This window comes from Neofelis nebulosa, chromosome 5 (genome assembly GCF_028018385.1).
Source record: "Neofelis nebulosa isolate mNeoNeb1 chromosome 5, mNeoNeb1.pri, whole genome shotgun sequence".
In the NCBI taxonomy this organism is placed as follows: domain Eukaryota; kingdom Metazoa; phylum Chordata; class Mammalia; order Carnivora; family Felidae; genus Neofelis; species Neofelis nebulosa.
The window spans coordinates 135,932,860-135,945,659 of NC_080786.1; the positions used below are offsets into that span (position 1 = coordinate 135,932,860).

General features: G+C 35.0%; 1 pseudogene; it reads left to right on the top strand.

Annotated features, from left to right (window-relative positions):
- The first annotated feature begins 10,577 nt into the window (after positions 1–10,577).
- On the top strand, positions 10,578–11,558 carry LOC131511455 (metalloreductase STEAP1-like; annotated as a pseudogene).
- Positions 11,559–12,800: the final 1,242 nt, after the last annotated feature.

The following is a 12,800-nucleotide window of genomic DNA, read 5'->3' on the forward strand; positions in this document are numbered from 1 at the left end:
ATGTGATGAAATTGTAATTTAACTGAACCTGGAGTACATCCAAAATTGACCACTGTGAATGAATTACAGTTCAGTAGGAATGTTCTGTAACACACAGGACAGCGTGCATGTACACCTGCTTTATAATGAAGGGATCCATATGACAAATCATCAAAATTGTCTGTTCACTAAGGATCCCTTCTAAGCTTGCCTATCTAAGAGTGGGTTGGAGAGACTTGTGTGTGTAAAACAAAACAGTTAATTCTCTGTCATGTGGAGCTGGAAATAACTTAGAAGTTAATTCTTGCTATTATGATTGATATTGCACAGAGATCATAATGGCAATTATGATCATTTTTTAGAAGAAAAAATAAACTTTTGTAAAAATGTCTTGCTCTCTTGCTTTTGATTTTGAAACACAGTTGAGGCAATTGTGTTCTAACTGATAAGGTGAATTAACACTGGGTTTCCCCTCTGGCATGGCCATTTATCTAAAGTTAGGCACTATCAATGATTTACTGTGTAAAAGTCCAATGCATGGTACTAGCTAAACATTTCATTTATTGACAAGTTTAATTTCAAAGATATGCTTTCAAGTTTATATAGGGCAAAATGGTATCTACTTCAATACCCATGTAATTATTTATAAATTAATTATTGTTACAGTAGGTCGATTCCATGGAACCATGGGATATGTTTTATATATCACATTTTAGAGATGTTTTTATAAAACACGCTTTTATGATGAGCCAAAAAAAGGAAAGAAGTGCAAACATTTGAATGGCTTGTGTGAGAAACACACCAATTAGCTCACCTTCTCTTTATAGTCAGAAGACTATAGATATAAAATTGCCAGATACATATAGAGCTAAACGGAGGAAGGCTTTTGGCATTAGAGTCAATTAATTGGAATTGAATACTTACTGAACATATATTGATCTTGTACTAGAAACATGATATGAGAAAAATAGTGAGACTTCTTAAAGCATAATTATATAAGGTAGACAGAGAAGTGAATAGGCAATTACAATAGAAAGGTGGGGTGCCTGAGTGGCTCAGTCAGTGAGGGCTCTGACTTTGGCTCAGATCATGATCTCATGGTCTTTCAGTTCAAGCCCCACATCGGGCTCTGTGCTAACAGCTCAGAGCCTGGAGCCTGCTTTGGATTCTGTGTCTCCCTTTCTCTCTCTGCCCCTCCCCTGTTCATGCTCCGTCTCTCTCTCTCTCAAAAAATAAATAAACATCTAAAAAAATAAAAAAAGGATACTATGGCAGTGAAATCTGAAAGCCTTTTTTTTTTTGGAAGTGTAACTGATATACAATATTAGTTTATTTTCAAGTGTACAACATAGTGATTCAATAACTGTATACATTACAAAATTCTCACCACAATAAGTATAGTTACCATTTGTCACCATACAGTATTATTATAATATCATTGACTGTATTCCCTATGATGTACTTTTCATCCTTATTGATGTATTTATTTTATAACTGGAAGCTTGTACCTCTTAATCTGCTTCACATATTTTGCTTATCTCCTAGCACCCTAGTTCCTTCCCTTTTGGCAATGACCAGTTTGTTCTCTTCATGAGTCTATTTCTGTTTTGTTTGTTAGTTCATATGTTTTGTTTTTTAGATTCCACATATAAGTGAAATCATATGGCATTTATTGTCTATTTGACTTATTTTGTTTAGCAGAATATCCTGTAGGTGCATCCATGTTGTTGAAAATGAAAAGATTCACTCTTCTTTACATCTGAGTAATATTCCATTACTATGCCACATCTTTTTTAAAAAAAATTTTAATGTTTATTTATTTTTGAGACAGGGAGAGAGACAGAGCATGAGCGGGGAGGGGCAAAAAGAGAGGGAGACAGAGAATCTGAAGCAGGCTCCAAGATCTGAGCTGTCAGCACAGAGCCCGATGTGGGACTCAAACTCACAAACCATAAGATCATGACCTGAGCCAAAGTGCAACGTCTCCCCGACTGAGCTACCCAGGCGCCCCTATACCACATCTTCTTTATCCATTCATCGGAAGATGGACACTTGGGTGCTTCCATAACTTGACTATTGTAAATAATGCTGCAATAAACATAGAGGTGCATATATCTTTTCAAATTAGTGATTTTGTTTTCTTTGAGTGAATACCTAGCAGTGGAATTAGTGGGTTAAATGGTATTCTTAGTTTTATTTTTTTGAGGAAATTCCATACTGTTTTCCACAGTGGCTGCACCAATTTTTATTCCCATCAACAGTGCACAAGGGTTTACTTTTTCCACATCCTCACCAACACTTGTTACTTCTTGTCTTTTTTATACCAGTCATTCTGACTGGTTTAAGGTGATATCTTATTGAGGTTTTGATTTGTATTTCCCTGATGATCAGTGATATTGAACATCTTTTCATATGTCTGTTTGCCAAATATATGTATTCTTTGGAGAAATGTCTGTTCAGGTCATCTGCCCATTTTTAAATCAGATTATTTATTTTCTTGTTGAGTTGCATGAGTTCTTTATTTTGGATATTAACCCCTTATCAGATATATCATTTGCAAATATCTTCTATTCAATAGGTTGCCCTTTTGTTGATATTTTCCTTCATTGTTACTAGTTTGATGTAGTCCCAACTGTTTATTTTTGCTGTCATTTCACTTGGCTGAGGAGATAGATCCAGAAAAACGTTGTTAAGACCCATGTCTAAGAGATTACTGCCTATATTTTCTTTTAGGTGTTTTATGGTTTCAGGCCTTGCATTTAGGTCTTTAATCCATTTTGAGTTTACCATTGTGTATGATGTAAGAAAGTAGTCTGGCTATATTATTTTGCATGTAGCTGTTCAGTTTTTCCAACACTATTTATTGAAAAGACTGTCTCTTCCCCACTGTTATTTTTACTTCCTTTATCTTAGATCAATTGGCCATATATATGTGGGTTTATTCCTGGGACCTCTATTTTGTTCTATTGATCTATGTGTCTATATTTGTGCCAGTACCATACTGTTTTGATTACTATAGTTTTGTAATATAGTTTGAAATCTGGGATTGTGATACCTTCACCTTTGTTATTCTGTCTCAGGATTGCTTTGGCTATTTGGGATCTTTTGTGGTTCAGTACAAATTTTAGAATTATTAGTTCTGGGGATGCCTGGGTATCTCAGTTGGTTAAGTGTCCAAGTCTTTTTTTTTTTTAATATTTTTAATGTTTATTTATTTATTTTTTTTTTTTTTTAAATTTTTTTTTCAACGTTTTTTATTTATTTTTGGGACAGAGAGAGACAGAGCATGAACAGGGGAGGGGCAGAGAGAGAGGGAGACACAGAATCGGAAACAGGCTCCAGGCTCCGAGCCATCAGCCCAGAGCCTGATGCGGGGCTCGAACTCACAGACCGCGAGATCGTGACCTGGCTGAAGTCGGACGCTTAACCGACTACGCCACCCAGGCGCCCCTTTTTTTTTTTTTTTTTAATTTTTTTTTCAACGTTTTTTAATTGTTTATTTATTTTTGAGAGAGACAGGGTGCAAGCAGGGGAGGGACAGAGAGAGAGAGGGAGTCACAAGATCTGAAACAATCTCCAGGCTTTGAGCTGTCATGCAGAGCCTGACACAGGCTCGAACTCACCAGCCGTGAGATCATGACCTGAGCTGAAGTCAGATGCTCAGCCGACTGAGCCACCCAGGCTCCAAGAAGCATCTGACTCTTGATTTCTTGATTTCTGCTCAGGTCATGATCTCCTGGTTTTTGGGATAGATCCCCAAGTCGGGCCTCTCCTTCTCTGTCTGCCCTTCCCTTACTCCATGCACCTTCTCTCTCTCTCTCTCTCTCTCTCTCAAATAAATAAACTTTCAAGAAAGAGAATTATTTGTTCTGTGAAATATCTTATTGCTATTTTCATAGGGATTGCATTGAATTTATAGATTTCTTTGAGTAGTATGGACATTTTAAAAGTATTAATTCTTATAATCCATGAGCATGATATATCTTTCCATTTATTTGTATCAAAATACTGCAAGTCTTATTGGAGCTTCAAGAAAATACTATATAATGCAGTCTTCACAAAACTAGAAAAGGAAAAGTACTTTACATTAAATTAATGTGCACATACCCACATACAAGCACATGTTGTCTGATACTGTGTTTCAGGATAAAGACTTATAGCAGACTAGGGATCAGGAGACATTTGTTCGATCATGATTCTGCTGTATTTGACAAGACCCTTGTCAAACTACTCCAGTTGAACTCAGGATTTAGAAGATAGAAAGTTAGGAACATACCATTTAAAATATAAGGTTTTAAGTAGAAGGAATTTTAGTATTCTTCTTTAAAGGGAGATTCACAAACAATGGGAAAATTGACATGAATGAAAGTATTTCCTGTGAATGTAATATTCATATTTATTTCACTAAACAGCTCTGTGCTAATATAGTCTTCTGTACTCATTAGCCGAAAGTAATGTTTTCAATTTTCATACCTAGTAATAAATTTTAAAAGCTTACATTTGTTGAGGACTTATATACCACCCAATTTTCTGAAATCATTACATATAACCAATTGATTAAACCCTCTCAATACTGTGAGATTGGATCTGCTATCATTCCCATTCTTTATAGGTAAAGAAACAGAGCACAAAGAGAAATAAAAACTTCCCAGTTAATAGGCAAAACCAGGATTCAAAGTAAATTTAGGAACAAGTTCTCTTAATGCACATGTTAAGTACATTTAAAACATCATGTTTTACATTTGTCACTGGGGCTTTTAGGCTAGACAATACATATTCACACTGGTTCCATTAAATCAATGTTCCAAGTACAGGACCTTACTTATAAGTAAATAAGGTATAGGTAAAGTATAGGTATAAGTAGGTAGCCAGTATTACATTGCAGAATAATATTCTAACCAGTCTTCTTTTAAAAATTTGTATTTATTTTTGAGAGACAGAGTGTGAGTGGGGAGGGGCAGAGAGAGAGGAAGACCCTGAACAGAGCTCTATGACGGGCTTGAACCCACAAACCATGAGATCATGACCTGAGCTAAAGTTGGACACTTAACCAACTGAGCCACTCAGTGCCTCCATAACCAGGCTTTTAAGTGAAGACTATTAGGACAGATTTTCCAAACATATGTTGCAGGACTTTCAGGATATAATACATTTATACAGATAAACACAATAGGAGAAAAAGAACTTTCATTTAACAATACTAGAATTAGAGTAGTAGATGCAGTTACTAAAAATAGGGTGAAATGTGAAAGAATTTTTTTCCAGAATTCATTTTTATTTATACATGTATTTTTAAATATAATTTATTGTTAAGTTGGCTAACATATAGTGTGTGTATACAGTGTGCTCTTGGTTTTGGGGATAGAGTCCCATGATTCATCACTTACAAACAACACCCAGTGCTCATCCCAACAAATGCTCTCCTCAATGCCCGTCACCCATTTCCCTTCTATATCCCTCCCCATCACCCTCAGTTTGTTCTCTGTATTTAAGAGTTTCTTATGGTTTGCCTCCCTCCTTCTCTGTTTGAAACTATTTTTTCCTCTTCCCTTCCCCCATGGTCTTCTGTTAAGTTTCTCAAGTTCCACACGTGAGTGAAAACATATGATATCTGTCTTTCTCTGACTGACTTATTTCACTCAGCATAATACCCTCCAGTTCTATCCATGTTGCTGCAAATGACAGGGTTTCATTTTTTCTCATTGCCAAGTAGGATCCCATTGTATATATAAACCACATCTTCTTTATCCATTTATCAGTTGATGGACATTTAGGCTCTTTCCATAATTTGGCTATTGTTGAAAGTGCTGCTATAAACATTGGGGTACATGTGCTCTTATGAATCAGCACTCCTGTATCCTTTGGATAAATTCCTAGTAGTGCTATTGCTGGGTCATAGGTAATTCTATTTTTAATTTTTGAGGAACATCCACACTGTTTTCCAGAGTGGCTGCACTAGTTTGCATTCCCACCAGCAGTGCAAGAGGGTTCCCGTTTGTACACATCTTCACCAGCATCTGTTGTTTCCTGAGTTGTTAATTTTAGCCACTCTGACTAGCGTGAGATGGTATCTCACTGTGGTTTTGATTTGTATTTCCCTGATGATGAGTGATGAGAATCTTTTCATGTGTCCATTGGCCATCTGGATGTCTTCTTTGGAAAAGTGTCTTTTGCCCATTTCTTTACTGTATTATTTGTTTTTCAAGTGTTGAGTTTGGTAAATTCTTTATAGATTTTGTATAGGTCATTCGCAAATATCTTCTCCCATTCCATCAGTTGCTTTTTAGTTTTGTTGATTGTTTACTTTGCAGCAGAAGCTTTTTATCTTGATGAGGTCCCAATAGTTCATTTTTGTTTTTATTTCCCTTGCCTTCAGAGATGTGTTGAGCAACAAACTGCTACGGCTGAGGTCACAGAGGTTGTTGCCTGTTTTCTCCTCTAGGGTTTTGATGGTTTCCTGTCTCACATTTAGGTCTTTCATCCATTTTGAGTTTATTTTTGTGTATGGTGTAAGAAAGTGGTCCAGTTTCATTCTTCTGCATGTTGCTGTCCAGTTCTCCTACCACCATTTGCTAAAGAGACTGTTTCCCCACCCCCTTGGATATTCTTTCCTGCTTTGTCAAAGATTAGTTCACCATATATTTGTGTGTCCAATTCCGGGTTCTGTATTCTATTCCATTGGTCTATGTGTCTGTTTTTATGCCATACCATACTGCCTTGTTGATTCCAGCTTTTTAGTAGAGGCTAAAGTCTGGGATTGTGATACCTTCCGCTTTGGTTTTTTCTTTAATAAGAAGCCATTACTTTGGCTATTTGGGGTCTTTTGTGGTTCCATACAAATTTTAGGATTGTTTGTTCTAGCTTCGAGAAGACTGCTGGTGCAATTTTGATTGGAATTCCATTGAATGTGTAGATTACTTTGGGTAGTATTGACATTTTAATAATATTTATTCTTCCAATCTGTCAGCATGGAATGTTTTTCCATTTCTTTGTGTCTTCTTCAATTTCCTTCATAAGATTTCTATAGATTTCGACATACCAGATCTTTTACATCTTTGGTTAGGTTTATTCCTAGGTATTTTATGGTTCTTGGTGCAATTGTAAATGAGGTTGATTTCTTGATTTCTCTTTCTGTTGCTTCATTATTGGTGTATAGAAGTTCAACCAATTTCTGTACATTGATATTGTATCCTGCAACTTTGCTGAATTCATGGGTCAGTTCTAGCAGCTTTTTGGTGGAGTCTTTCAGATTTTCCATGTAGAGAATCATGTCATCTGCAAAAAGTGAAAATTTGACTTCTTTTTGGCTGATTTGGATTCCTTTTTCATTTTGTTGTCTGATTGCTGAGGCTAAGACTTCCAACACTATGCTAAACAACAGTGGTGATTGTGGACATGCTGTCGTGTTCCTGACCTCAGGGAGAAAGCTCTCAGTTTTTAAAGATAGCTTATTACCCACTAAAAATATCTAAAGCCCTTGTTTGTATGGAAAAAATAAAGAGCATATTATTAGGTATTTCAATGTCTCTCTAGAAAGCCCAAAGAAAATACCTATGATTTAACAAATGTTATCTAATTAAGAAAAAAAATAAATGTTATCTTAGCACTTAAAATAAAATACAACCTGGATTTTAGTACTGGCTCCGTTGCTAAGAAGCTGTGAGACCTGGGAAAAACCGTTCAACTTCTCTGAGCCATAGTGTGCAGATCTGTAATGGAGGTGCTAGGAATCACAAATTGATCTCTGAGGTCCCCTCAGGCTATAATAAGCTATGATTACATGAAATTAACAGAGTTTGAGTAGAATGAAATCAATAGAGATAAGCATGCCAATTAGGGCATGCTAATTCAGAGCTTCTCTCTTATAGGCTCATGTTTAAAAAGATATGTACTGCAAATAAAAGAGACTTAAGTAGAGATATTAAAATTATTCACCACTATGGTTTGCTTGTAAGCAAATATTTCCTAAACCAAATGTTTCAATACATTGTTATATTGAAATAATTAACTCAAGTATTTGAAGAGAGATTTGGAATTGTGTAAAAATTGCTTAATACATATTTGTAACAGGAGGAATGTCCTAATGCCAGTTTTATGTATGGCTCCATTTTTAGTGTAACAAGGTTCATCAGTTTTACTTTCATGTTCTAAGAAGCTGTTTTCTGTTAAATATTTTCATACTCATTATGTTGTGTTGCTCTACATTAAAAAAAGATCTACATGCCATTAAATACTAAAATCATATATTAGAATGTGATTGATATTTTAAGTATGCCTGTTATTTTGCAAATTTTCTGAAGTTTCTGGAAAATAATCTAGTGTCAATTTTCATAGGAATGAGTAGGAGTTATTTTTTAAATGAAGTATTTTATCTCAATATGTCTCCTCATACTATTTTTCAGTAAAACTTAATGATAAATTATGGCAAATTCAAGTAGGAGAGAAATGTCTTTTCAGAAAAAGCTTATAAAATATTTCAGGATTTTCTCCTCCCACATAAATGCGCTATATCAAAAAAGATTGTTTCAGATTAGAAATGTAGAAATAATGACAATGAGTGCTCACATGAAATAAAAGATTGGCTTCTTGTGACAATTTACATTTTCAGGGAAATAATAAATGCCTTTAACCTACTTTGTGAAACAGAAAAGTAAGTTCTTCTATCTTTCGGCCTTGCTATCTCTTATGCCCTCATTTTCTGCAGAAGAAGAACAGTATATAGAAGGCATAGATATGCAAAGAAAAAAAAAGTCTGAACTTACAAAAACAAAATATAACTTGTTTAAACTCCTTTGTTAGAACACATTGATGTGGCCACATCTAATTGCAAGAATGACTAGAAAATGTTTGTGTCACAAAAAAATGAGCAAAGGAAATTTGGTTAACAGAGACTCAACCATAACTGTGTTGTCTCTTTTATTTTTGTTTAGAATTGCTATCAGTGAATCTTAACTTTTATTTTATAATGTAAAATAAGGAATAGCCTTGCATTTGTGTTTGAAACTTTGAAGGTAAAGTTTCATATTTACACAATTCCCAAGAATATGTAGTATACAGTAAATTATATCAAATTATAATTGATAAGTATAAATGTTACTAATAGTCTTTAAATACTTAAGAAAATCAAAAGTGTTACTAAACATTGGAAAAATTAGTTTGTCTTAAAAAGATACTAAATGCAGTGTCAATTATGTAAATACTTATAAACATGTTCATTACTTTATGTAATGCAAACTTCTATCACAATGATTTATTTTTTGTGTTACGTATAATAACAAAAGTCATAAATCTTCTTAGATCACTAATCCCAACCTAAGAAACTAAACTATGAAATCATTGCTTTTTCAAGAAAAGCACAAGGTAAGAATGTCCCCTTTTACCGCTTATTTTTAACATCATAATAAAAGTCCTAGCTAATGTAATAAGACAAGAAAAGAAAAGATATACAGAAGATTGCAGGATGGGGAGCCTGGGTGGCTCAGTTGGTTGAGTGTCTGACTCTGACTTTTGATTTTTGTCTCAGATCATGATCCCAGGGTCATGGGGTTGAGCCCTGCCTTGGGCTTCACACTGAGTGTGGAGCCTGCTTAAGATTCTAGATTTTCTCTCTCTCTCTCTCTCTCTCTCTCTCTCTGTCTCTGTCTGTCTGTCTCTTTCTCCCTCTGCCCCTCTCCCCCACTCATTTGCTCTTCCTCTCTAAAATAAAAAAAGAATACTATATATATATATATATATATATACACACACACACACACACACACATATACGTACATATATACACATACATATATATACATACGTGTATATATATACATACGTATGTATATATGTATACATATGTATACATATGTATACGTGCGTATACATATATATACGTATATATATATATATATATATATATATATGTATGTATATATATAAATAAGACTGGAGCAAACAAGGTCAATATATAAATTCAGTCACTTTCCTATATACCAGCAGTGAACAAATAACATTTGAAATTCAAACCATAACACCATTTACATAAACATCCAAACAATGAAATATTTTGGTACACATCTAACAAAACATGTATAAGATCTATATGAGGAAAACAATAAACCCTGGTGAATGAAATAGAAGGAGATTTAAATAAATTAGGTGATGTTCCATATCGATGGACAAGAAGACCCAGTATTGTCAAGACATCAGTTCTGGATCTAAAGATACAGTCCAAAAAAAAAAAAAAAAAAGTAAAATAAAATGAAATAAAAAAGATACAGTCCAGATCTAAAAATCCAAATCTCAGAAAAGTATGTGTTTGTGCGTGTGTGTGTGTGTGTGTGTGTGTAGACAAACTGATTATAGAGTTTTCAAAGAGGCAAAAGACCCAGTACTGAAGTCTGGAAGTACTGAAGGAGAAGAACAAAGTTGGAGAACTGACGCTACCTGACTTCATGACTTGCTGTAAAGTTATAGTAAATCAAGACTGTGTGGTTTCAATGAAAGAGTATACAGATAGGTGTGGGGCTGCTACCTCCCCACAGTAACTGCACTACAACTTACCATCTGGTTGGGCTGAGAAGCAGGTGGATGAACCAGTTCTGTTTACACAGTTAATGGAGAGCAGACAAAACATTATGAATGAAGAACTTTGACAATGAAGCCTAGGAGGTAACTAGAAGAAGATGATTATTTGAATAAGGACTTGGGAGAGTCCAGCATGCTGAAAAGACCTGTACCTTTGCACATGCACCAAACAACCCATTTTGATAAATTTGATTGCCCCACCCCCCAAGCTTGGGCACAAACAGGAACTCTTTCCAAAGTGCTGCATGCCAATTAAATTGCTACTATTGCATTCTCTCTGACTTTTCTTTATATTCTTTGAGGGAAATAACTCACTCTTTGTAACTTTCCATCAACAGTATTTTATAAAATTTCAATCCTGGTCATCAACAAAGTCTTGCCAATGGTTTTCATCACCCTCTTGGTTCTGGTTTATTTGCCAGCTTCATAATGGAATCAAATTTAAGAAATTTCCACATTGGTTGGGTAGATGGAAGTTAACAATAAAACAATTTGGGCTTCTCAGTTTCATTTTTGCTGTACTGCAAACAATGTATGTCTATTCTGTCCAATGAGGCTACCCCACAGATACAAGAGGCTCAACTGGGCGTGTCAACAGGTCCAACAAAATAAAGAGGATGCCTCAATTGAGCCTGAGGTTTGCAGAGTGGAAATTTATGTGTCTCTGGGAGTGACAGCACTTGCAATACTGGCTCTGTTAGCTGTGACATCTATCCTTCTGTGAGCAACTCTTTGACGTGGAGGGAATTTCACTATGTTCAGAGCACACTAGGACTTGTTGCCCTTCTGCTGGGCACAATACATGCATTGATTTGTTCCTGAAATAAATAAAACAATGTGTATGCTATACACCTCCAAATTTTATGACAGCTGTTTTCCTTCCAATTGTTGTCCTGTTATGTGAAGGTATATTTTCCCTGCCATGCTTAAGAAAGAAGATTCTAAAAGTTAGACATGGTTGAGAAGATACCACCAAAATTAATAAAACTGAGGTGTCTTCCCAGTTGTAGAATCACTGTTTACACACATTTTTGTTTGATATTGATATATTTTACCATAAACATTTCAAATTTGTATTTGTTTAATAAAATGCCCACTTGAGGTTCTTAATGTAAAAAAGGAAAGAGTATATAGAAGGATCAAGGGAAGAGAATAGAGTCCAGAATAGACCCACATAAATATAATTAACTGATCTTTGACAAAAGATAAAAGGTAAAGCAATGGAACAGAGATAGTTTTTTGCCGTTGTTGTTGCTGTTGTTTTTAATAAGTGGCGTGGGATGACTAGACACATACAGGCAGAGTAATGAATTTAAACACAGAACTTAACACCCTTCACGATATAGATCTCAGACCTGAGTGTAAAAGGCCAATCTATAAAATATACTCCTAGAAGATAGCATTGAAGAAAACCTACGTAATCTCAGGTATGGTGATGCCTTTTAACATACAACACCAACGTTATGATCCATGGAAGAAGTAATGGATAAGTTGTTTACAATTAAAAACTTTGACTCTGTGAAAGACACTATCAAGAGAAATAGAAGAAAACCCACAGACTGGGGGAGAATATTTGTAAAAGACAAATCTGCAAAAGCACTGTTATCCAAAATTTACAAAGAACTCTTAAAACTAAACAATAAGAAAACTAATACTCCAATTAAAAAAATAGGCCAAAGACTAACAGACACTTTTACCAAAGATGATACACAGATTCTAAATAAGCATATGAAAATGTATTTCACACCATATGCCATTCAGGGAAATGCAAATTAAAACAGTGAGATACCACTGCACACTTATTAGAAGAGCCAAAATCCAGAACATTGACAACACCGAATAGAGCAACAGAACTCTCATCCATTGATGGTGGGAATGCAAAATGGTATGGACATTTTGGAAGATGCTTTAGTGGTGTCTTACAAAACTAAAGATGCTCTTACCACATGATCTGGCAATCACACTCCTTATTGTTACTCAAAAAAGTTGAAACTTGTGTCCACACAAAAACCTAAGAAGAGATGTTTGTAACAGCTTTATTTATAATTGTCAAAAATCACAGGAAATCAAGATGTTTTTCAAAGGGTAAATGGATAACTATGGTACATCTAGACAATGGAATGTTATTCAGTGCTAAAAATAAATGAGCTAGCAAGCCATAAACAGACCTGTATATTACTAAGTAAAAGAAGCCAGTCTAAAAAGGCTCCATACTATTATGATTCCATCTACATGACTCTGTGGAAAAGACA